Genomic DNA, 26,593 nt, shown 5'->3' with positions numbered 1-26,593 from the left:
TGAAGACATCAGATGAGTAGGAACTGAGCATGTTTGAACACATAAGATCTAACTAGTTCAACTAAAGGGAGGAGGGAAAAAATAGAAACCAATAATACACTATTTACTGGATTGAAAATACTACCTATTAAATCCTCACCTCTCCTCATTTCAGTATGACAGACTCCATTACTTATGCATGCTTTCAGGTCTGTCTATGACTTTTTACCAAAGTACTGTTATATTTGCAGTCACCCCTGAAAGCCCATTCCTAAATAACAAGCATACAGTAACACACCCCGCTCTTTGCAGCTGTTTAGGTGGTAGCGTGCAGCTACTGGGACAAACTACTGAAATACCAGTTGGTGTCCCATTCAGTCTATTCATGACCAGTAACCTTGCCTTATATCTCTCCCCAAACAACAAACTCCTTCAAAGTATAGAAAGTTTGTGGCTGGAGTTTTTCAAGGCCAGCAGAACAGCTTATCGAGTCTGCTGCTATCACTGAAACTAAAGGCAACTTCGAGGTTACTCAGAAGGCATCATTTAACTAGGAGTTGAAAAAATACAATAGCTGAACACTTGAACTAATGTATTTACAAAGAGTACAGACAATGTAATTTGTATTTCAGAGCATACACATCCATGGAATCCTTCAGGCCTGTGACAGGTATACCGAACACAGGACACAGCACAGAAAAGGCACATAAAAGAACAAATTTTGCTTCAAAACATCAACTACGACGAACTTCACATTCCCCTTCTAGCGCATGACCATCAGTACCACACAGTGTTACTTACATTGGGATTTTGAAGTGAGTAATCCATTATCTACCTTCCATCTCCACTCTACACAGCACAGGTTGCAGCCTGGGTCCCAGATGATCCTTGGAGTGAGACACCTTTTTGTCTCACATCCTACACTCTTACATCAGGCTTACAGGCTACTCCAGCTGTACTCCTGCTTGGAGCAGCCCAGGGTCTGCGCTGCAGCACACAGAGCTGGATAGGAAGGCTTCAGCCCTTCCACCCTTCACAACACCTAAGCTGTACAAAGTCATGAACAGGAGATTTAAGCATACTTTAAAGATTTACCTCATAACAGTGTCAAGAGTCCAATCAGACTATAATTTTCATTTCAATGCCTCCTACAATGTCCAGATGATTCTTCCACCTGTTTACCCAGCACAGACAATGGGAATTGACAGTTACTTTACTATTTTGTTCACCTTCCATCAGCAACTAAATTTTCCATGCACTAAGGCACCTAAGGATACTTGAAGTTGTGAAAAGATTCAGGTTTACAAAGACTAAAGCTAGAAATGCTTATTTTTGAAAAGCAGTGGGTGCTAAATTCTAAAATTTCAGTACCCATAGGGCATTTTAATAATTTCCCCACTCAAAAATCAACCTACCTAAGCCCACAGTTGCCACCACATCTGCAGCCAATGACCACCTCATACTTCTTCCAATCAAGAAAGAGACTGACCATTTCCACATCTTATCTCCTTGCTATCTCTATTGATCAGAACAAAACACATAGTTCAGTTACATCCATCTTCAACCTGGGTACAGTGCCATGTGCCACAAACATTGGAATTTGTGCTAGATTTTATTCTACATTGTACAGCCCTACTTGTTTTATCAAACACCCCCCAGACACACACCTTAACAGACAGGTCCCCTCTCTATGAGTGTAGATCCATGAATACGTCCTAAACAAAGCTTCTTCCAACATGACATGAGCTTATGGGCTGCCTTTTTCTCATGGTTCTTTGTTGATATCAAGTAGTCAATAGTCTTCATGTGCATAGTGTTATATGCCAAAGGTGGAAAAGGAAGCCTGAATTTTAGCTCGTTCCTTCAAAATAAAGCCTTCACTGCTTTGAAAAGAGTGGATAACACAACTATTCCTTGTACAAGACAAGACCTTAAAACAAGAGAGGAGAAATCTCACTGCTAGCTGAGAGGTGAGTTAGCAGAAAGCCAAAGCACAGCCAGGGTCTGTGCAGCATAAGACCACCTAATGCTGAGGCTCCCAAATTATCCTGAGCAGCAGGAGACACAGGTGCCATCGCACGGTGCCCTAAGGTGGACATTTCATCCTGCTCTTCAGCACAAGTGCCATCTCAGTGCATCCTAACAGTCCACTGCTGCTTTCCCTTCACTGAAGACTTATGATCAGTGTTAATAATTTCAATATGAAGAGTACTAATGAGCGATTAATCAAAGTCACAGGGAAAGTCCCACTACATTAGAAACAAGGTCAAGTAGCTTGTTTTAGCCAGGCTCCACTACAACAACATACAAATAACTCCAACGACTCATTCTGATGATTAACACGCGTAGAATTTGTTTTGTTGACAGAATTTGGAAAAATCCCAGCAACTCCTCCTCCTCCTCTAAGTTTTAAGCCTGCTTGATCTTCCAGAAATAGCACACAGTATGATTCAGTGCTTTTTTGTCTCTTTGTACTCCCCATACAGCTTCATAGGTAAAACACAAGAGTTATCCAAATGAGCAAACACAGACTGATTGCTCCTATCTTAGTCACCAAGTCTGAAGTCAACCATCAACAAAAGTCTTACACAATACCATGCAACTAAAATTTCAAAACACATTGCAAATACTAACTGATTTACCTTCAACACGCACATATTAAATATGCAACCAGCCTCACACCAGTTCCTTTTCATATTATAAATGTAGCCAAGTAGTTTCAGAGTTTATGTAATACGATCAAACTACACTGGATATCTACGCAAATAAGCCAGGACCCTAGCCATGTTGTTTCTGACTGCAGGCCTATTCCTGAACATAAAACCATTGCCTAGATCCACATGCACCAGCTGGTTTAGCCCACATAATTTACAGGCCAGATAATTAAGTTTTTTACAACAAGTTTTAAAACATCCTCCAAAACCAGCCCTTCAGCAACTTGGGTAGCACAGCAAATCAGCAGAAAACACTGAGCATCAGAATAAGTTGCATATTTTCTATGGGATAAGGTTAAAAAAACCAACAAAAATAAACCCAGATCACAATAGTTCTACAAACTCACCATGAGCACTCAAGCACAACTCTTGCAGATGTGTCTTAGAGCATCTACTTAAGTCTAACTACCGCCTTGGAAGATGACAGCTGATGTGCCAGCCCCAGAAGAAGCTCTAGTTTTCACAGGGCTGACTGAAAAAACAACTGTGTTCTCCTCTTCTGTAAAACACTTTAGAAACCTCCACTTGCTTTATCTATAGTCTCAGAAGAAAGCTTACTTATGACTAAGTAATTTAAAGGATTTCATTATGTTTTACAGGTCAAAGTTTGTAAAAAACTGGTAAAACTTACGTGAAACTGAAGATGTTGAGATTTGCAAGACAATGTAAAGCAGAAATGTTTCCTAAACTATTTATTTGGAAAAATCACGCATGGTAATGTATGTTAAGGTACAGAAAAACACGGTAGTCAAGCATAAGCAGCTAATTTCATATGCTGACAGCAAAACCACAGGTGAGGGAAAATGAAAATTTTATGGTTTTCTGTACATGTCATATGATTCCATATGAATTTGCTGTAAACCATAATAAATATTTCAGAATCAAGGACTGACTGGAATCTGCCCCAGGAAGATCATTTTAATCTCCCTCAGGTGTCACACTCTGACAAGCCTCACTTAAACAAATGTTTCTATCTGCAGAGCTAATTAAATGTTAACAGCTCCCTCACTATGTCTCTGGGGAACAAAGAAGGAAATATAAATTGAGGGTTGCTTCAGTCCTATCACGCACCCAGGTAACAACCTGCTGGGCTAGCCACAGCAGACAGAAACCAAAGGTCTTTAAATATATGCAATGGCATCACTTTAATCACCTACTCGGTGAAGGTTCTTGCACTTCTAGCCCATGCAAGCCACAAGTACATCCAACCAAAGGAAGCCCAATGCAGTGAAGTAGATGATTCTCAAGTAAAGCAAAAATCCCACACAAATGAGAAAGAACCTTTCTTTCATTTCAGATGTAATATAATACAGATCTTAGGTAACTGAATGCTTTAAATGAGACCATAAATGCGTAATGTTAACCTAGAGAGCAGCTTTGCTCCACATTTTCTTACTCTTTCAGTACACCTATTCCTGTTCAAGTTGGCCTACGGCACTGAACTTTCTCACTCCTGTAACTTCCTAATCTCCATCCATTTTCACAAGAGCCAGGATTAGGGTTTTGCTGTAGTCTGCAAATTAAAGCTAAATTTTACTCCTGTATCTGTTTCACAATCTTTTTTCTCTAAATTCTGTCTGCATTAAGTTGTACCTAGAAGCAATTTATTGATTGCAAATGCCTTGCTTCCACTTATTTCTCCTGATACCTAATGCCACAGGGAATATGGATTTAGGTTCCATTTATCACTTTTAAGAGAGTTAAAATATATAAGCTATTTGAGCCAGATATGTCCAAACACTTATTAAATTGTAGCTTCTGGCTATTTATTGACTTTCTCAGAACTACTTTCGCACCTCATCTATTTGCTACTTTATCAGTTTTCTGAAAACTAGGAGATATGGGCTTAAGGTACCATGCCCAGCAGCCAGATAAGCCTTTGCTGTGGTTAATTCCCAGCCATCATCCCCAGCTCAGATTATCAACAGAATTTAGTGCTTGTGAAAGATCCAGACTGAGCACAGCGGAAATTGACGTTCACTCTTCACACACACCACAGACAGATGCAGCACAGCCATCAGCAGTGCAAGCTTCTTCACAAAATCCCACCAACAGTTTTCCATCATGCTTTGCCTACAAACCTGGAAGACAAACCAACAGTTCCACCTCTTGGCCTGTTTGGCCAGAATAGGAAGGAATCCTGTTCATGGGAGAAGAAAGCAAAGAAGCAACAGGAAAAAAATATGAAAGACTGAGGAGAAGCAGATGTGAGGACACGCATCCCAGCCCCTCCTGCCCTTTCTCCATGCCCTGGCTCCTACTGAACAGGCACATCACCCCATGCAGCTATTACGGTAGTTACGGGCCCCTGTGCTGTCTCACTATCCATTCACTCCATTACTCTAACATTTTACTTGCCTACGCACCTGAAGTATCTAACAACATCTAACTACATGAACAGGTGAGGACAGACAAAAAACATGACACCAGTCACTCGGAGCAGTCCCCTAAAGAGGTTGAGTATCTTTGTACCAACACAGAGATACCCATTACAGCCTCACACATGATTTTTTTTCTATTATGTCTCTCCCCAATTTTGGTTGCAAGGTTTAACTACTATTCTTGCAAGAGTGCAAGCTTTGTTAGGCTCCTAAAAAAAAAAAAAACAAAACACACTACACAGAAGATATACTTCCATTACTAATAAGGCTGCATAGACTGAGACAAGCCTATTTCGAAACTTTCAACAGCATTTAAAAATGCCAACAGGTGAAGTATACGGGTTTTGCACAGAAAATTGTGGCTTTCTGGCCCCAGAGTGGTCTGATTTCATCAAGCACAAATGAGTCAAACACTAGAGTTTGAGACACCTTGCATGTATTATCTGATGGAGCAGCAGCTCCCCAAAATAAAAAAGTGATCATTTAGACAAACAAGAGAAGGTAGGTGTGCGTGAGGAAGCGACAACTCAAGGTTTCAAGCACTGTCACAAAAAGCGACAGTGACGTGTTATGGCAGAGGGAGCTGCACTCTCTGAGTGCACAGTTGCTGTCCAGAAGTTCTCCATTGCCTTCAAGCAAAAAGCAGGGGATGAGCTGGAAGAGCCCCATAGGCCAGTATCATAAGGAGTCATTTTTGGGGGGTTGTCATCTTCTCCTCTGCCCCAGGATCCACACTGGGAATGTTCTGCTTTTGGCTGGGCTTATCTTTATCTTTTCCACTTTGACAGCAAGGTAAAGAATAACAGAACATCTCCATGTCACTACACAGCTCAAAGATATTCAGAAGCCATTTTTACTTTTCTACTTCATTATCTTACTCTCAAGACTTCAAGGTCTGTAGTTATCCCCATTTTATTTTACATTTGTGTACTGTGAGGGGGATCTTCACACAAACTCCTCTTTTTCCATGTTTAAGTTTCATCTGGTATCTCCCATGATCAGTATCTTCCTTTGTATATCTTATTACTTCACTGTCTTTACAGCTGTTTTCATTTAGCACATATTCTCTAATTTACCTTTTCTCTGCTTTCAAAGATGAATTTTAAAAATAGCATATTGAGTTCATTCAAGACACACAATCCACCCCACTCTGGCACGTTATCCACTTGACTGCCTGATACTGACATCACTTTTTAGAAAGCTTTTGGTGAACCCTAGTGGTAAACCTTAAGAGAAAAAAAAAAATAACCAAAACCCAAAAGCAAGCAACATTTTTTTATACTTTTAATATACAAAGGTAAAAATGTTCATGGTCATAACCACCCTTTGCTAAAGGGTAATGGTCACTTCCAAGAGGAGAAGACATCAGCTATTTGATCTCTTCAACATTTCAGAAGGGCAAGGTCTAATAGAAATGAATAAAACATTGCTAGATACAAAAGAAAGTGGTACAGTGGCAAGAGGACACCAGAAGGTCCATAATTACATGGGAAGGTTGAACCACCTACTTCTAATTCATGAAGTTGCAGGGTATTGGTTTGTAACTAGTCTTATTTATTTAAATTGGCCTTGAAACAGTAACTCAAAGAAAACAGCACAACCTGCAAGCACATTAACAGACCTCTCTGGGTGAGAAGAAATAAAACATCACCTGTGAATGACACCTTGTCAAAATGTGTTCAGCAAGACACAAAAATACAGGTATTGATTCAGCTTTAGGGTCATCAGCACAGCTTAGCAGTCAGGATCTTTCTAAATTAAAATCCAGGTTGGTAATTCAGCCCACAAACACAGCAGGGATCACACACCCTAGGGTCCCAGCTACAAACCATGTGGAACCACCAAGTTCCCCCACAAGCAAAGGCGGAGCAGACAGCCCCCAGGCTTTCAAAGTGCCTCAACTACCATTTTGGGGTCATCCATACATCAACCTGTATAAAGCACAAAAGTTAACCACCAAAGCACTTAAACTCTTCCATTTAACTAAAGGTCCTGCTCTAAGCCCTTCCAACTAAAATTAAACTCAGATGAAACCATTTACTATTGTTTACTTCCAAAACCAGGAGGACAAAGTCACGACGAGACGATAATAAGTTCACATTTCCACCTTGCACTCATCCTCAGTCACACCAGCCCTCTGCCAACATCTATTTAAAGCTCTGTTGAGAGAGAATTTAGCCACCAAGGCTGCAATTTGAAGTGAAGCTCTATATACATAAGTGCAATACAGCTAAGTTCTTTTTTAATGTTTAGTATGTATAGCAATATATACAGCACCCTGCCTACTGCTCAAATGGCCATTCTCTTACAGAAAATAAATGATGACAGTGAAGTTACAAGTACTTCAAATATCCAGCAGCTACTCATCTTCTATCTGTGGGGAAAAAAAGGCTGCAGCCTCATTTTCTTTCAAAGGTAAGTGCAGCAATTAACATGCTTGATGTAAAACAAAATTTAAAATTAAATTTCTTCCAAATGCCAGAGACAAGAAACCTCACAACATCCGTTATTTTTATTTAACTCTGATTCATAAGAACACTATTACATGAAAATCCATTACAATTACCATAGAATTTCATCTGACGGCAAGTACTCTGGGAGACATCACGATGCTTTCGGACAAGATCCAGTTAAGAGAACACTCTTCCTCTCCCAGCTGAGGAATTGCAGAGGCTGGAGTGAGCTGCATGCAGCGTATGGATAACTGACTGATACCCACACAGAAAGAAGGGTCTGGTTGTACTTTAAAATATTAACCACAGACTTGCATCAATAAATATCTAGAGTCACTTCTGATAATTTATTTCACAAACCGAACAAACAGTATAAGCGCTGACCTCCACAGTTAAAACTGATACAATGACAGAGAGAGGGTACATACATGTAACAGTGAGGAAGGGGCAACTGTAATGGAGAGGGAACAAAAGCACTGACAGAAAATCCAGGAAATAAAATCACTAAAAGCACTACCACCCCAGGACAAATCCAACTGTACTTTTTCTTATTTGAGAAGCACAGTATTTGTTACATTCTGGATATAATCTGTCAATGTTTCTGGTTAAAGATAACAGGCCTTTTATCACCGAAAGAAAAAAAATAAAGTTTGTTTGAAATTCCCTAGTTTCCATGTAGCATGGATTAAAAAGAGAAAAAAGATCTGTTTCCAAACTTACATTAATTGTATATTAACAAAATAGACACCACAGCACTTCATCTGTTACAGGCTTTTAGTAGCTATTAATCATCAGCGGGCCTTGCAAACACACGGAATGTATTTTCCATTAATCATCTGGCACTTAACACACAATGTTGGAAGTGGCTTTGAAAAGATATATTTTGCCAAAATCTACTAGCTGTAAAACTGCAAAAAGCATCCAATTGACTGCAGAGGTTCCTGTACTTTTGCCACTCCAAAGCTTCCTTTATCAGGTCACCCATCTAAAATCCATGTGCTTTCAGGATCCACTACCCCACAACAACCCAACCGTGCCAGGGCTCCCACCGTCTCTTGGTAAGAAATCCCACTTTTGGTTCTGAGAGCATCAGGAGACTTTGAGAACTTCTAGTCCAACCTCCATGTCTGTGACTCAGATCTTGGGAGCCCTGAGATAAGCCCCAAATGTTTGCAGCTCCGAGACTGCCCCAGACAAAGTGATCTCAGCTCCCCTGGACTCTCCAGACAACCTATATCCCCAGCCAGAAGGTAAAGCCACCAGCTGCCCCCAAACCCAGAAGCCCTCCACAGCCTGCCACTCTCTGGGCAGCCCAGTCGCCAACAGGGAAACTGGGGGGCGCCATCTGGCAATGACAGCAATTCCCAATTTCACACCAAAGCTGCCAGTCCCATGTCACCGCTAATTTGAGAACCATCCCCTAGTGTTGTTTTCTGAACAATGCTGTTGCCTTAACTTCTGCTTTACTTGCAGGGGAAAAAAAAAATTGAAAATACAGCTTTTGCCCCAACTGGGTTCAAGCCAAGTAGGATTTTTCTTTTACCTTTCTTACAAACAGGGAATGATGTACTGCAGGTCCGTTTTCACAGCACTACAAATGCTCATTCTAATGAATTGCTATGCTTTGGTTTAAAATGAACTGAATTTTATTTGTATTCCTCATGCTGAGCCAGATATATATTTGCCACATTCTGTATAATCCTTAAATTCTCAGTCGGTGCAGGATCATTAAAATAATTACTACAGTTGCTGTATTTGATTTTTAATCTGCACACAGTCTGAACTCCCCAACAAATGTGATTACTTACACACATGAAGCACAATTAAATCTTCCGACCAAAGCAAACACTCAAGGTAACAGACATAATGTCCTGAAAAATGTCCTACCCAAAAGCATATTAATTATTCACAATTTAGCTCATGTAATGAAGTAGAAACAAGATCATTCTACAACAGATAGATTGAAGAAATCAAGCTTTTGGACACTGGAAACAAATGCAAAAACAGACAAACAAACAAACAACTTAAAACCAAATGTTTGCAGCTCCTAACAGAGTCAAAATTCTTATAACACACTCTTTTTCCTAAGGAACTTGAAATCCAGCATTACACTTACTTTCAAAAGCAGTACTCAGCACTTTTGACAAATAAATTATTAGATTCTGTTCAAAACCTTGAATGACTTCCTCTCTTTCTGTTCCTCACTCTATTTTTACAGCATAATATATACTTAACTTTTTTCCTTAAAAAAAGAGAACTATTAAAGGTAGAGCCTTACTAAGTGTTAGAAAATAAACAGCTAACTCACTTTTCTTTCACTTCCTGAACACACAGCATTTTTTGAAGTCCTACGGGTAATTACTACAGATGTGCTTCTTCTGCATTTTTAAACATTATTTCCAGACACTTAATGGCTAATCAAAAGATCTAGCAGTTTGGGGAAGTTTATTGAAGGCCTCTGTTCTTTCAGACAGGCCATAACTTCAAGAAATTCTTTCAAGGTTTAAACTACTCAGAAAGTTAAGGCATGCACTAAAAAGGTACAGATATTTCATCATTACACTCAGGCAGAAGATTTAAATTAAGTATGGGCAGTAACTGTGTGTCAAAAATACATCAAAGATGACACCAACAGCTTCTGAATTTTCACAAGGCCCTTGTTTGAAATTACGAAGGAAGACGACTCAGCTTAAAACAAGGTTTAGGAATCACACAATAGAACCACGGAGGGGTATACTTCTTTAACCACGCTACTATCTGCAATAAAACCTGCACAAAATTAAAGACTAGAAAAAGTGGCACTAGAATAAATAAACAGGCATGCTTACTGACCAATCCATTTGAAACAGATGATTAGTGAAACAGATAGTTAAGTGGCAGAATTTAATATCACTTAAATTGATTTACTAAAGCAAGCAAAGGCCAAGCATAATATTCCCCTTCCACTGACACACAGGAGTCTTCAGTGAAGTATGAAGAGTTGGGTATTTGCGAGCAAACTGAAATCCATAAGATCTCTGTCAAATTCAACTATTCTGTACATCACACCCTCGGTTTCACAGGAAGATTTCAGTTTCAACATACACGTAAGTGGTTTCTACTGTACTACAGAAGCAAAAGTGATATGCACTATTAGGATGACTACATCAAATAAGAAAAATTATTACATCTCTTTCAAGCAGGTGCACATTTAACACTAATGCCTCTGAAAAAAGTGTCATTTGTTCCTTTAAAAAGTCACTATTCATGAATGTTTACTACTTGATTTTAATAATACACTGCAAATCATATGGTACCAAAGTCTTCCAGTTGCTTTTGTTTCCCTATTTATTTGGTAATCACATGTTCAGTGTTTTTTTACCGTGCCTGAAAATATTAACAGAATTTTACTAAGCAGAAGTAATTCTAGCCAAGTCATCAATTATTTGATATTTGTTGCCTATATATGGAAAAAATAATAATATAAGCACAAATAATGAACATGACAGTGTAGATGTAAACTCCAATATAAGCTGTAGGGTCATTTTCAGTTGGGTTTGGCTATTTTGTTGTGGGATTTGGTTTGGTTTGGTTTTTTATCCCCTCAAAGAAGCTGCAACTGCATTTAAAAGAAAAATTCTAGAGGAAGTCCTTAAATCCTTCCTTATTTTTTATGCAAGTATTGCAACACCAGAGACAATCATTTGCCAGAGTATTGTCTTCAGTTAGTTTTACATTATTTTCTGATGCATTAAATAATCCTGCAAAAAGACTGAAAATACGTGCAGCTTCTATTTTTCAGTACATTGGTTTTGCTCAAAGTGTATCCTAACATACAGCATCAAGTTTAGTGTTCCCAGACTCCTAATACGAAGCAGTACCATAAAGACTTTGCAGAACTACACTATGAATATATGGACAACTAGGGGAGTCCTGCAAGAAATGCATTCTTGCTGTAGTTAAGAACTAATGATGAATACCTGAATGTGGTAGTGTTTAAAATATGCAAGACCAACGGGAAATTTCACCTAAGGAATCAATAGATGCGTACTTGCAAAAATAGTCCTGCCATTGAGGGTACAGTAAGAGGGACAGAAAGATCTGCAAGAAAAGGGGAAATTAATCCTTTGACCACCAGACCTCTCAAGAAACTGAATAAACACAAACTAATATAAAGCACATGGGTTTCACAAATGTAAGAAGTACTTTATATGAGGAAGTATTACGTGGAGGAATGGCAAGATACAGATTACTAAAAACAGAGTTTGCAGGGATTCCCTCAGGAAGCAACTTTCTGAGAAATTTTTAAGAACTAAGGACTCTTAGCAACCTCAAGAACCAGCAGACTCTTCCAAAAAGTCCTAAAACTCTATTTCATCACCACATTGAGCTACCTAGCATCCACCAATATTTCCAGAGATTTAAAACAGAGCTGTTGGCCAGCAGTGCCTGTCTAACAGAGTATCCTTGCACACTGCAGAAAAGCCAAACCAGCCACCCCACTGCACCTTGTAACCACACTCAGGTGGGACAGCTCATCAGCTTTGAAGCCAGATCAGACACCACCCACCCCACAGAAAAGTGAGTCCCCAAATTCTCAACTTGTATTTACCTATTTCAGAGCTTGCATCTGTGTACCCAAAAGCACACACGCTTCCTCAACTACACTTGATTGTCTAATATAACAGTATCAGCCTTACCCATAAATGTACAGGTTATTGAGAGTTCTATGGGGTGTATCTTCCAAATCCACTGTTAGCACTTCAAAGGTGATTAACCATGTTGGAACCAAAATAAAAAATAGGAACAGCCACCAAGACTCCTCACAAAAGAAGTAGTTTAATCGGGTCAGGGTGAACATTCATCAACTCAGAAAGCATCCTAAAAAGATACATCAGCCTTTAAAAATGTACAAAATATGATTAGATTAAAACCAGTGTTTAGCTATTTATACATGAAAATGAGGAATTGTCTCAGACATGATGTTAAAACTTTATTCTTATTCTTGTTGCCATTCTGTCATTTGAAATTAATATTTAAGGTGCTAGAGAGTTGCTGAGACACGAGTACGCAGTTTGGTTGATGAATGAACCAGCTCACAAATGTCAAGAACAGGTTGGTATTTGCTGCAGATAATCTGTCCCCTGCCCCCCAAATACATGACATTACATCATGTTACAATACATCATGGAATAATGTGTGACAGAAGTCAAGGATACACATTACAAATCAAGTGGATATTGCTTCTGACAACATAAATGGCTTCTTGAATCCCAAAACAAATATTTGCCTTTCTGTTCCCCAACAAATGGAAGAGCTAATGGGCATAAGACAAGAAACATATCCTTGGGTTTAAATGAAAAGATTTCAAAGTCACATATACCAAGCTTGTGTCACATAAATGCATGCCAACTCTAGAGCAAACTGCAAAAGTCAAACTCTTAGATTCAGACCAAAGATATAATGCATTGAACACTAAAATTCAAGTTGCCATTTGCTAGGTAAGTATTCTGGAGGTCACTTGGTGCAAGCCCCTCTACTCAAGTAGGGCCACCTAGAACCAGTTGGCCAGGATCACGCCCAGATGACTTTTGAACATCTCCAAGGAGGGAGACTCCACAACCCCTCTGGGCAACCTGTGCCAGTGCTCAGTCACCCTCACAGGCAAAAAGTGTTTCATGATGTTCTGATGGTGTTTCCATTTGTGCCCGTTGCCTCTGGTCCTGTCACTGGGCACTACTGAAAAGAGCATGGCTCTGTCCTCTTTGCACCCTCCCTTCAGGTATTTATAAACATTAACGAGATCCCCCTTGAGCCTCCTCCAGGCTGAGCACTCCCAGCTCTCTCAGCCATTCCTCATAGGAGAAACACTCCAGTACCTTAACCATCTTTGTGGTCCTTTGTGGGATTCTCTCCACTATGTCCATGTCTATCTTGTACTGGGGAGCCCAGAACTGGACACAGTACAACAGGTGAGGCCTCACCAGTGCTCAGCAGAGGGATCACCTCCATTGACCTATTGGCAACACTTTGTCTAATGCAGCCCAGGTTACCATTAGCCTTCTTTGCTGCAAAGGTCCACTGCACAGCCATTCAGCCAGTTCTAAACACACTTCACTGCCTGCATACTTTGCCCATGCTCCATCAGCTTCTCTGTGAGGATACTATAGGAGTGTCAAAAGCCTCACTGATGTCTGAGTAGACAATTTCTACCATTCTCCCCTCATCCACCAAGCTAGTCATTTAATTGTAGAAGGTTATCAGGTTGGTCAAGCATGACTTCTCCCTTGGTGAAGCCACACTGACTACTCCAAGTCACCAAGTCACCAAGTCACTCCAAGTCTCCATATGCCTGCAAACAGCTTCCAGGATGCTGCTCCATCACATTCCCAGGGATCAAGGTGAGGCTGACTGGCCTGTAGTTCCCTGGGTCCCCCTTCTTGAAGACAGAAGTGATATTTGCTTTTCTCCAGTCATTGGGCACCTCTCCCAATTGCCACAGTTTTTCAAAGATTACCGAGAGAGACTTTGCTATGACATCATCCAGCCCCCTCAGCACTTGTGAATGCTTCCCATCAGGGCCATGGGCTTATGCACATCCAGTGATCAGTGCAGGCAGGCAGTTTGCAGCTGGGGGAATATGGGACAACTGTTTACCAAACTGAGATTGGCTTAGGTTGTCATAGGCAATGAATTTTCCATGAAGACTGTGTCACAGATGCAAGTTAGAAAGCAAATCTAGAAATAAATCTCCCAGTCAAGGAGATGATAAACCCAAGCAGAAAAGGATGAAGAGACGCAAGTACATAGCCTGCTGCCATCAGAAAGCTGATGTGCAGCTACATTAGCCAACAGTAAAACACTGAAGTTGCAGAAACTCATTTGGCCATAGATGAAGTTGTGCTAATGTACACCATACATTATAAACCACATAAGAAACTCTTCATTTCAAAATTAAGTTAATTGCCTATACTTTAGAGGGTTATAAGCATGAGCGGTTAGAGTAATACTTAAATAATACTTTCAATTACATCTCTACAATGTAAAACAAGCCTTAAAAGCTATAGAACTGATTAAAAGATAGTTGCAATCATATACCTATAATAAAAAATAGAACAGCTAGTTAGCCTCAAGGAGAAGATGGTAAACACCACTGAAAAAAAGTAAATCTCAGTCACAGGGTTCTGACTCAGAGAGATAACATATACAGAGACAGCCTTCAAGGGTACTGTTACCCTCTTCCCACAGTCTGGATGTCCAAGTTGCTTGTTAAACAGATCCCAGACAGCCCAACATTTTAAAACAAAACCACCTACAAACACAACTCATGCTGTCCCTGCTCTTGCACCAGAGCCGTCAGCCAGAAACCAGATATCCTTTTGTAGACCGAGGTGTCTGCAGTGCTCACAAAGCCACGTTCAGCCACAGCATGACACAGGAGATGATTATTTGTATCTTTCTCACTCTACAAGAGACATGAGCTGTAACACTAAAATACACAATACATGTTTGGTCTATGTGGTAAAGATGAAGTCACCTACCTAATTAACTTTAAAAACCCTGCTCGGTTTCTCTGCCAGCAGATTTAAAATTTTACGCAGTACAAGAGGGTAAAAGAGAGCTTGCCACATCTTCTAAAAGGTGAGACAACTTTTAATTCCTAGGACAGTATTCAGACAAGGACGCAGTATATGAGGAAGATTGGTACAGGTCCTTGTCCCTCATCTTCTATCGACACTTTGCACCACCATAGTTCAAGAATGCCAGGATGATAGCATAGGTAAGGAAGCATGAACCAGCTCCCAAAACACTATCTGAGTACAGCTGTGATGTCCAGAGGCTTTAAACTCAAAGCCTACAGGCACCCGAGAAGAAATTTAAACCAAGGTCTATTTCAAAGAATACCGTCACTATTAAAGACAGAGCTTCGTGTTTATGCTGATCCTACTGTTGTCAAATGTTGCCTTCTATGACGCCATTCAATCTGCCTCTATTTAAAGATACTGTGAAAGTGTATTAATAACTGTCCCAAACCAAATAAATCCACCAAACACATAGTATCTAGCTCTTTTGGGTATGGCCCTTCTCCTGTGCTCACAGAACAGAAAGGGAAGTAGCCTGGCCATGGTTACTAATAGGACTCACTTGGGGAAATCAGTAGAAATGATGAATTTTGGTCAGCTTTCTCATTCACTGTTGCAATTATTTTTAGTACAATCAAGACAACAAAACATTTTTCAACACTCCCTTCAGATAACATCTTTTAGACATACTGTCTTCATGTGACCAGGAACACTGCTATCCAACCACTAAAAATGGTTATCAATCTGTACAAAAGTAATTCTTAAATGTGAGCAGTTAAATTTCAGACTTATTCCCAAAGCATTTTTATTACAGATATGAAACCTAATTCTGAAACCATTAATAATGACTTGGATACAGAAGTTAAAGAATTTAACTTGGAGAAAATGCATATGTGTTGGAGAAAATGCATATTTATCTCTCTTGAAAAAGGTTTCAAAACACATTTGCCCTTCAAGGTACACTAACAGACTACATAATACACTTTTTCCTGCATAATCAGATCTACTTTGAATTTCTGACGTTCATACAGTGTTGACATCAAATAATGTAATGAAAAAGTTATTTACTCCTGTTAATCACCTAAATAGGGATAATAAATTCATAATATTTCAATAGAAGTTACTTTCTTTGAGCTTACTCTTATGAACTCCAAGTACACTTTCAAAGACAAAATATGCAAACCGCAGGCAAAACTCAGGTTTATAAGTGCAGTTTATTGTTCTGCCTAGTGCAGCGCGTTAAGCTAAATACATATGAAGCCATCACCACCGGCAGTAAATCATTGTGAAAAACCAGCAATTTCATTCAGTACAGAAGTGCTTCAGTCCTGTCCCAGCAGCACAGTGGCAGGCCAGTTCTGGCAAACAGACACAAGTTGCAGCTAATTAACACAGGGAACAGACTTAGGGCACAGCTTTATGAAGCTTCCCTTTAGTAGCAGTCCAAGCTCTAGCAGCATTCCACTCTTTCTCTATGATCCTGTCCCTGGAATGACACAACTGTTTGAGGCTGCATGATTAGTCAAATAACTGACCTAGGATTAAAAAAAAAAAAAATATATATATATATATATATATATATATATATATAAATACACCAGACAAAAAGATAACCTGTCAGTACAGAACTGACACAGGCAGCAGGTCTGCCCTGGAACAGCTGAGGAAGGGGGCACGGGGCAAACACAACAGCAGCTGCTCATGTTGGTGTCATAGCCTGTGCTATGTGGTATTTATTGACAGAACACCAACAAGTGACACAACTGGGACCATCTCTGAGGTTCAGGGATGAAGAAGGAAGGTCTCCAGGTTCTTCTTCCTTAGCACTTGTCTGCTGCTATCTATATTCACAGGATCACAAAATCATTTATGTTGGAAGAGACCCTCAAGATCATCCAGTCCAACCATAACGTAACTCTGACACTAAAACATGTCCCTAAGAACCTTGTCTATACGTCTACACCTTCAGGCATAGTAACTAGGCAGCCTGTTCCAATACCTGACAACTCTTTCCATTAAGAATTTTTTCCCAATATCCAATCTAACCCTCACCTGGCACATCTTGAGGCCATTTTCTCTCATCTTATCACTTGTTACTTAAGAAAGCAATACCCTCCATGCTGCAACGTCCTTTCAGGTAGTTGTAAACAGTAATCAGGTCTCCCCTCAGCCTCCTTTTCTCCAGGCTGAACAGCCCCAGTTCCCTCAGCTGCTCCTCATCAGACTTGTGCTCCAGACCCCTCACCAGCTTCCTTGACCTTCTCTGCACTGTCTCCAGCACCTCAATGTCTTTCCTGAGGTGAGGGGTCCAAAACCGAACACAGGATTCAAGGTGTGGCCTCACCAGTGCCAAGTACAGGGGGAAAAAATATTTAAATACTCAGACCCAAAAATCCATTTAATATAAAGTCCTCTCATCAAGGATGTATCAGATATTAAACTGATAAGAACAGATACGACACTTGATTCAAACACAACTTGCAGTGTGAATCAGATGTTCCAGATTTCTGAGACGACTAAATACTTCTACCTTAGATCAGGTTTTTATATCTCCATTTTACAGATGAAGAAAACTATGAAGCAGTGCTGAAGAGACATTTGATACTTATTGTGGCATAAAACTATAAGGATGTCAATTTCATTTCATAAATAATCAAGGGGAGGTACTGTAATTTCTGCTTTCAGGAACTGCAATAGATTTTATCTTTGCGCAGCTCCCTTCTGTTGACTCGCTCTGATCATGGAAAAAGACAAGCAGACAGAGCAGTGGAAATCACCTCCTAATGCCATGAAGGTGTAGATAAGGACATTAGGACCTACGAAACTGCTAAAAAAAAAAAAAAAAAAAAAAAAAATTAAAAAAAAAAATTGTCACAATATGCCAAAATCAGTTACTGTTTAACACCTGTACTTGAAATTAACAAAGTAATAAAGTTACCACAACTTACAATTTACTGAAAGCAACTTCAGTTTAAAAAGTGTGACTAGTCACACACACATGTTGGATTATTTTGATGCACGGCGGTGGGAGTTTTACACACCTGTTCTGGAACTACAGAGCACCTCACAGTAAAATGCGTTAGTGGCTACTGACGGTCAGGCTCTGAATACAATTATTGTCATAGACTAGAGGAATAAGTGTAGGATTTTATTAACTTTTCAAGGATTTGATTAATCTCAATTCAAGTCTGTAGAACTGAAAGAACAATGAATATTGATTATGCTTCAGAAGGAAGCCAAAATTAATATACTAGCAAATATTCTAAACACGAATGGCAATTTACTGTCAGGAACACAACAAATTGACAGCTCATGCTATCAACCATGAAAGCGGCAACAGATCAGTGCACCAAAAACACTAAGAAGCTTGTGCAAAAATGAATAAAAGAATTGAAGGAAAAAGAAAAAAAAAACCACACACAAATGGCACAACAAATCAATCTATCCCCTGTATTTCTTTTTCTGCATCTGCTGTGAAGATTACTCTTCAAATTTAAGTCCTTTTTAGGGCACAAATGACATTAAATCTGGAAACATGCCACTCAGCACACACACGTGTTACTGAAAGGTCCTATTGACAGAGGTACTTCACAGTCATAGTCCCCTTCTAAATCCTACGTTTGTCACAAAATGTTAAGTAGTACTAGATCATTTTTTTCAAGTGCCTTCCACCCAGTAACAGGTCATTGGAAAATAAAAAAAGCTTAATACACTAAATTCTGTGTAAAACTTATTTCACCGAACAAAAAGCAAATCATATGCAAATTTCTTAACTGCAAGTACAGTGAAGAGCTAATAAGCACATGAATGCTTCACTATGCAAAATCCATGCAAATACCTGTGAAAGATTTTGACCTGGGAATAGTCAATATTCAAAATGCAGGCAAATATCTCTGAAAGATTTTAACCTGGGAACACTGACTGTCACACTACCTTTCTGTCTTTTGTGCACACTGTAATATTTTTCACATCCATAACATCTGTACTTCTGACGATACAAAACACTAAGTGATTCAAGCGATTAGGCAAATTCTAAAAAATGCTTTCAGAAACATAAAGCAACAATAAAGGAGGTCATATTTATTTAACGCAAATTGTTTGCATATGAATATAAGTTTGCATGGGCTGGTCAAACCGAAGCACTCAGAAAAGAAGCTTCCTCCAAGAGAATGTGCTAATGCTAGAACTGAGGTTTGTTAGACTGTTTGTATTGAACACATCGTTTTTCTCAAAATGAAGCACATGTAACATCCCCTCTTGAAGTCCTTGTAAACAATGTAACTTGAATACACAGTGCAATAAGAAGTACATCACCACAAGACAGCACATGAAAAAACTGTATACCTAAAATTCCGTGCAAGCCTCAAATTAGCAGGCTTACTGTGGCACCAGGTAGCATTGCAGTTACTGAAATGTCAGAGTATGAATCATTTTCTCAAGTGCAATGATTTTTAGATTAAGAAATATATACATAGGTTTAATTTATTAGGCATTTAGTATCAGAGTTCCCATATGTTAACACATACGAAAATACTGTTTCTGTTTTAAGCAATTATAAATTGATAACCGAGACTGCTTCCGTAAATATTGACAAGGAAGGATGAAACTATCCTGAAGCAGAAGGGTTTAATGAGACTCAACATACAATAACATATTCTCACCAAAAGAGGAATAATCACCCTGTGACTAACAAAATGGTGGACTTCTTTTAACTAGCTTCCAGTAAGAAAAAAAAAAAACAAAAACAAAAACAAGCAAACAAAAACAAAACAAACAAAACAACAACAAAAAAAACCAACAAACAAAAAAACCCAACAACTAACTAGAATTACAGACTTTGATTTCACTAAATTTTCCTTACATTTGTCATGTCCCATTCTCATCTCCTGCTTGAGAGGAATAATGCAATTGCCTCCCAGTGTTATAAGTCAGAAAACGAGGAGATACATGTTTAATATCTAAGAGAACAAACCAGACTGAATAAAGCTTAAAATTTGCGAAGTGATGAAAACTTTAAAAAAAAAAAATCAGAAATATTAGAATATGAATCATTTAGACCTGTTTTTACAGATTAATCCTGAAGTCATACATTTACCATTAAGGGTTTCTTACACAATTTCAAATGCACTTCACATTTACCTTCGCCCGTGACATGAGATATCTGTCATTACTGACTTCCGATTTGCCAAGATGTGCTATGCAGGCAATACGATGAACTTATAAATAATGTAGGCTGCAAGTGTATCATTGTTTTTAAAATGATGACCTACTTTTAGTCCCTGGTGTAAAGATCACAAAAGCCAGTATCAACTACAGTACTGTGAAGTTCCAGTGACGAGGTTAATATTGGACTCTGCAAAAGTGCACTGGACTGTAAAGTTCAAAATAAAATCTGATACCAAACTGTCCTGATGGCTCAAAGGCTCTTCTGCTTTGTGTCATTCTTCACTGCATTTTGCTTAACAGTCCTTGTTAGAAGGCTGTAATTCAGCACTGTAGCTCATCTTTAATGATCTCCTTCCTCCAAATGCATGCTGTTCCAAACACAACTGAGCAAATTTTATTTAAGGATGCTATACACATGTACTTTTGTTTGTCTGCATACCTACTGTTTAGTATTGACTAATTAGGAATAAAAGTATAGTTTTTCTTTTTCATGAACACATCTGACAATTTGATACCTGCTTAAATGGGTTGGTTTTTTTGTCTGTTTGGTATTTTTTTTTGTTTTGTTGGCTACCTGGTTTGTTTGTTTTTGTTTTGTTTATTCTCCTGCTACTAAACAGTACAAAACTTAGACATCTTTGAGTTCCAACCTCCATTTGAGAGAAATTTAAGTCATTTACTAACAAAATTTTGAACTTCTTTCATTCTTTATTTTTGATATCCAAAAGGTCCAGAAATCCATACCCTACTGGCCTTTCACATTAGTCACATAAAAGGCAGTCATGTCTCAAGCACAAACCCTAACAGCCTTAGAGCCAGCTCACCTGTATATGAATACTTTTCTGATTTGAGAAAAAGGCATGAGATATATAAAGGAAAACATGCCTGAGGGACACTGTCCTGGTTTTGTTAAAAACAAGACCAGTTCTCTTCTAGTGATTTTTCCTTTCAGCTAAGTTCTTCTAAGTGCCTTCTAAGTAACTGCACGTTTTTTTCTTGGACACTGTGCTCGGTGCTGATAAGGTGACCAACGGAATGCTGAAGAAACTCATGTTTAGATTTATTGCTATGACAGCAAAAAATTCTGATAACATCCCATAATTGAGAAGGGCATGTTTGAGGAGGGGGGGACAGAACAGGTGACTAAAACTGACCAACTGAGTATTCCATCCCATAATCATCATACATTCTATAGAAGAGGGAGATCACAAGGGCCTCGCTCTCTTCGACCATGGCCGACATCTAGAGACCTAGTCTCCCTTCCTATCTAAAGAAGAGGGCGGGCGGAGGGTGAGGGGGTAACAGAGAGCATCTGCCACAGTTTATTGTCGCCTTGCTTTAAACCTTGACAGACACCTGCATCTCTGCCGGCTATTCACATCACAATAATACAACATTTGCATCTCTGCCAGCCATGGCTGCATCACCTATCGAGGAGGCAACAAAGTTCTCATAAAATGGCTGTTGCGCTAAGCAAGCCAAGTTTAGCCCACAGAGGGCTTTCCTCTGACAAATAAAAATAGACATACAGAGTTAAAAACAGTTGTTGTCAATGAAGCTGACAAAAAAGAATAGTATATCTTGCCCTTCTCATCATGGCCGTGCTGCTCAAACCAAGCAGGCCGGTAAGAGAGGCCCAAGAGCCGCGTCTCGGAGCTGCCCCTCTCAGCCAGGCACAGCAGGGCAGGGGCAAGAGCGGGTTTATACTCCCGCTTAGAGGACAAATGACTCACTAAGTCCAGTACCAGATTTTCCATTCACTTCAGCTCCTTTTATTAATACTTCACAAGGAGCTGTCGGTCAAGCCTCAAAGGAGGCTTTCTCACTATTGTATAAATCTGCCTGTATTGCCCAAGACCTCCAAAACTTCAACAAATCAGTCTAGCTATGAATAACCAGGAGACTGAAATCTATGAATATGAGGAGATATTTTTATCCAGTAAACGAACTGCATTTGTGCAACGCTAAGGTAAAGAGAATAGTTTCCATTATAACAGTATGAATAGAAGCCTTTTTCTTTAGGCTGGTAACTTGCCAAGTGGAAACCATAACCCCCATGTCTTATTAAGGATTTGGAATGAATCCAACATCTGTTATACCTTAATGTCAAAATGCAATCTCAAACCTGCACTTGAAACTTTTCAAACTTAACTATACACCCTCTCCCATTGATAACTGATTCACTGAAGGCGCCATCTCACCTTCAATGCTATTTACAAAGAATAAACGATACACAAAAACAGATTATGGGCAATAAAGCCATACGTCAATAGGCAGCATGGACATGCTCCCCAGCTTGTGTGCCACTGCAGTTCAAGCCAGTGTTTTAAATATGTTTGCTGCAGGCAAGCATGCAGGAACATTACTCTAGCTCAGTTTCCAATGGTAAGTCATTAAAGCACAGGAATTCTAGCAGATCTTGGAGTACAAGAACCACCTCATCAATCAGCTGGCACAATTTCAAATTAATTTATATCAAGTCTGCACTAGCAAGTTGTTTACCTCACGGTACTTTAAGTTTAATTTCTCCTTACTTAAAAACAATGAAAAAAATCTACTTATGCTTCAAATGGTTTCATTTTCAAATTCAGTGCTAACATATTTCAAACACATCAATACTGAAGCTCAACAGAAGGTCTATCATTTTCCATTTGACAAAAATACAGCAACCAGAACACTTACAATTTCATTAATTTCACTTCACAAAAAAGTGAAAAAGATCCTTACAGTGTTACAAACTATACTTTTAACACTTCTAAACAGAATTTTTCCCCCCTTTGATGTTGTAATCAATAGTAAATGTTTTAAAAATTCTCACTAAACGTCACAATGGAAATGTTTCAAGTTACTAATTTATTTTGAAGAAAATAAACTATTTTTCTCCATCATTCCTAACTGGAACTATGAACCTGACTATCTCCCATTCCAATCTTACTGTTCCATTAATTTGGAACTAATAGCTTGACGAACTTGAAAAATGGCCCAAAACACATTAAAAAAACTTAAATTAACGCTTCATTGAAGAAGAATGGATATCTCCCTCCTTTGACTAAAGCCTGTATTTCTCTTCCAGCCAAGTTGCAATATTTGACATAATGGAACATTTCAGTCAGAACAAAAAATGCTAAAAATGAAATGGGCTTTTATTTAAAAAATGTTAATTGTGAACAGTAGCTTCTGACAAAACAGTATGAAGTAACATGCTGAAGTTTATGCCACTGCAGAAATAGCCGCAAAATCTTAATCCTTTCAGTCTTTCAACAACAGTAGCCACAAAACATGTTACGACTTCAACACTTGTAAACATTTAATGCTATCTTTAGGATAACTCTGCTGCTTTGAAGCAGTTGTGAATATCAAATTGGTTTGAAAACCAAGACAGCAAGGATCCAAGGTTAAGCAGAGTTATGTTAAGCTACTTGCTTTCTGTTTTACTGTAGTGGAGAAGCACAACTTAAAACCAAACTTCCAACTCGTGTAATAATAAGAGCCCACTTTAAAATCTCAGTTTCAAAAGAAGTTATAACCTCTATACCAAAATCCTTCTTTGCTCACTGTAAAACATACTTTATGTACTTAAATAGTTGTGCAACTTTTACACAGACTTTTGCAGATGCTTAATTTTCACATTTTCATGCATTAAGAATCATTGCTAACTATTTTTGGTTACCAACTAATTAATGGTTAACTTTTCATTTGTCATTTATGTAAATCTGTATTTTGGATGGAAACCAAAGGAGGTCACAAGGAACTATGCACGGAAAAGCGTCCACTTCCTCCTCCCTTCACCTGAGCACTTCTAGGAAGAGGACCTGCCCCTGTGTTGCCATCATCTTTCATTCCTCAAGCTTCTGGTACACCAAGAAGGATCAACAGTCTCATTTGGTATTAAAAACTTATTTTTAAAAAGGTTAGAAACTATACACAACAGTAGGGTTTTTCTTCTAGGTAGTGCCGTGCCATTTCTCTACACTACACCACGTGGCAGTTGGAAATAACTTCTATACCAAACACAGACTACACTTGGCAGATTCACTACCTTAAATTTTACTGAACAGTATTTTCATTCTAAGAGGTACAGGTACAAAGAATAAAATGAAAGAGATCTGCAAACCTCTTTGTCTAGCAGACTTCGGGATCAAGCTAGTGGCAATGCAAGTACACTGTATTTTACAGACAGTTACATCTTTTAGGAATAGAAAAGCCAAAAATTTTAGTCCAACACCTAGCTGTGGAATGAAGAAAGAAAAAACAGTACAGCATAAAACAGGGGCTTGCAAATATTAAACATTATTAAGAGCTTTAACTTCTTCTCAACAGTCATGTGTTACATTTACGGAAGTTACAGAAATAATTGTGAAACTGTCCAACAAGTACTTAGTCTCCATGAAGAAAACACATTTTCTTATGAATTTTCACACAAGAAAACATGGTATTTTGTTATTCAGTATTATTGCTCTTTATTAAAACCCTGTGATTTGATAAAATAGGCATTTCTTTGTTCTCCAAAACTGAAAGCTGCAAAAATTATAAGAATATTACCATAATAACCGCCCTTACAACTCCTTTCACATAATTTTTGGACAGTTAATGGATGCAAAAAAAGTGCACAGCCCAACTCTCTCATCCAGCAGAGAGGCACACATGTTTTTTTTAGAAGGTGTCAAATGCAAGAGCAAGTGAGTTACAGAGGAAGCTGCTTCTAGAGACACAGGTAACGATGTCTCACCTAATTCAGGAGATCGGAAAACTTTCTATAATTTCTCTCTTTTCAGAATGCATTGTCAGCGCCTGATACGCCACGTATTTTGTTATTTATGAACACAGAAATGTATGCCTGAATCTCTGGCCCTGGAGATACATCCAGCAATAAATTTCAGGAGCTACATTTTATAGCACACACAAAAGTACTGTATAGTACATTTTAGCTTTTTGTGTTTTTATCTTAGTTGCCTGCCACAACAGTGACAACACAATTGCATAACAAGTCATATTCCTTCCAATGCCACAGTACAAGGCAACACTTTCATTTTTAAATATTTTCTCACTGATCATTCTCTACATCAGACCACTTCATTCTCACAACTCCCTTTATTAGCCGTGCCTGTCCAATAACTCAAAAAACACTGCTCATACCACCATTTAATAATAGGGACTTCTTTAAATTAAAAAAGAGAGCATTCATAGAATCACAAAAGCCTTAGTCATTTCTCATCAAGAGTGAGCCACATGCTCTAATAACAGAAAATAATGAAATACAATTAAACTATAAATGCAAATGACTACACACAAACCACCATACAGATGTGATTTTTAATTATTATTTTACAGGGAAGGAAAAAGTAGCTTTTTAGCTTGGGTAATCCTGGTCCTTGTGATACTATTATGCAAAAGAAAAAGAAAATAAAATGAAATTTTAAAGAAGGCTTTGCTATTTTTCTTTCACCATATTTCGAGACAGAAACATTCAACAAAACCAAGCATTTTCAGACACTTGATCAGTGCGAAGTGAACACTCCTCTTGAGTGTGCTTCTCCCTCTACACTCACCCAAACAATCCCATAACTTTATTCGAAGCAAGACCTGACACGTTGCCTATGCAACTTCTGTGTGAATATACTAGGGACACCATCCAACAACAACAAGAGTTGTTAAAAAAAAAAAAAAAACAACACTCTCTTGAGAATTTATCTAGAGTAAATTAAGATACCACAGCCTCCAACTGATTTCCCAGTCTTCACAGCAAGTCAATGGATCACGTGTCATTATTTTGTGTCCCCGCCCTCTCCTTTTCTTCTTACTCTGCACCATGGGAAGGCAGATGATGGCATCTAAACCGCCTTTGGTGAAGGACTATTTTAGTGCTCTTCTCACGGGCCACACACAAGCACAGCAGAGCGCTCTGGCAGAAACAAGCATCTCTGCTCAGGCAAGGCAGCAGGTCAGGTGGACAGTGCTGAAGGCCACCGCTGGACCACCTCATCCATGGAAGCAGGAATTCAAGTGCTGCTCTCACAAGCCAGTTGTATGAACATGCATGGAAAAGACTCTACACGTCCACACACAACAGCCATTCCCCTGCCTTGAACGCTACAGCCAAGGGGACAGAGATGGAAAGAGCTATTTCCCCCCTCGGGCAGCCCACCCCCTCTCTGCAGGTCATCACAAACGTCACCTATTTATACGCCTCACTCGCTGTACATTACATGAGAAGATACGTGCTCCACAGCAATATGCCAAGGCAGACCCCGTGTTCCTGTAGAGCATCCCAAAACACATTGGGCATGAGCCTTTCCTCCAACACCAAGCCCTGCAGCCCAGCAGCTGGCTGGCACAGC

At 39.0% G+C, this 26,593-nt stretch overlaps 1 protein-coding gene and 1 pseudogene across 4 annotated transcripts in view; both read right to left on the bottom strand.

Moving 5' to 3' along the window:
• Nucleotides 1-26,593, bottom strand: part of CDKAL1 (CDKAL1 threonylcarbamoyladenosine tRNA methylthiotransferase) — a 414,630-nt gene that overhangs the window by 350,551 nt on the left and 37,486 nt on the right. The window lies entirely within an intron of this gene.
• On the bottom strand, nt 17,419-17,585 carry LOC136099146 (U2 spliceosomal RNA; annotated as a pseudogene).

The sequence above is a fragment of the Patagioenas fasciata genome, chromosome 2 (assembly GCF_037038585.1).
Source record: "Patagioenas fasciata isolate bPatFas1 chromosome 2, bPatFas1.hap1, whole genome shotgun sequence".
Lineage (NCBI taxonomy): Eukaryota > Metazoa > Chordata > Aves > Columbiformes > Columbidae > Patagioenas > Patagioenas fasciata.
This window is presented reverse-complemented; position numbering and strand designations above follow the sequence as displayed.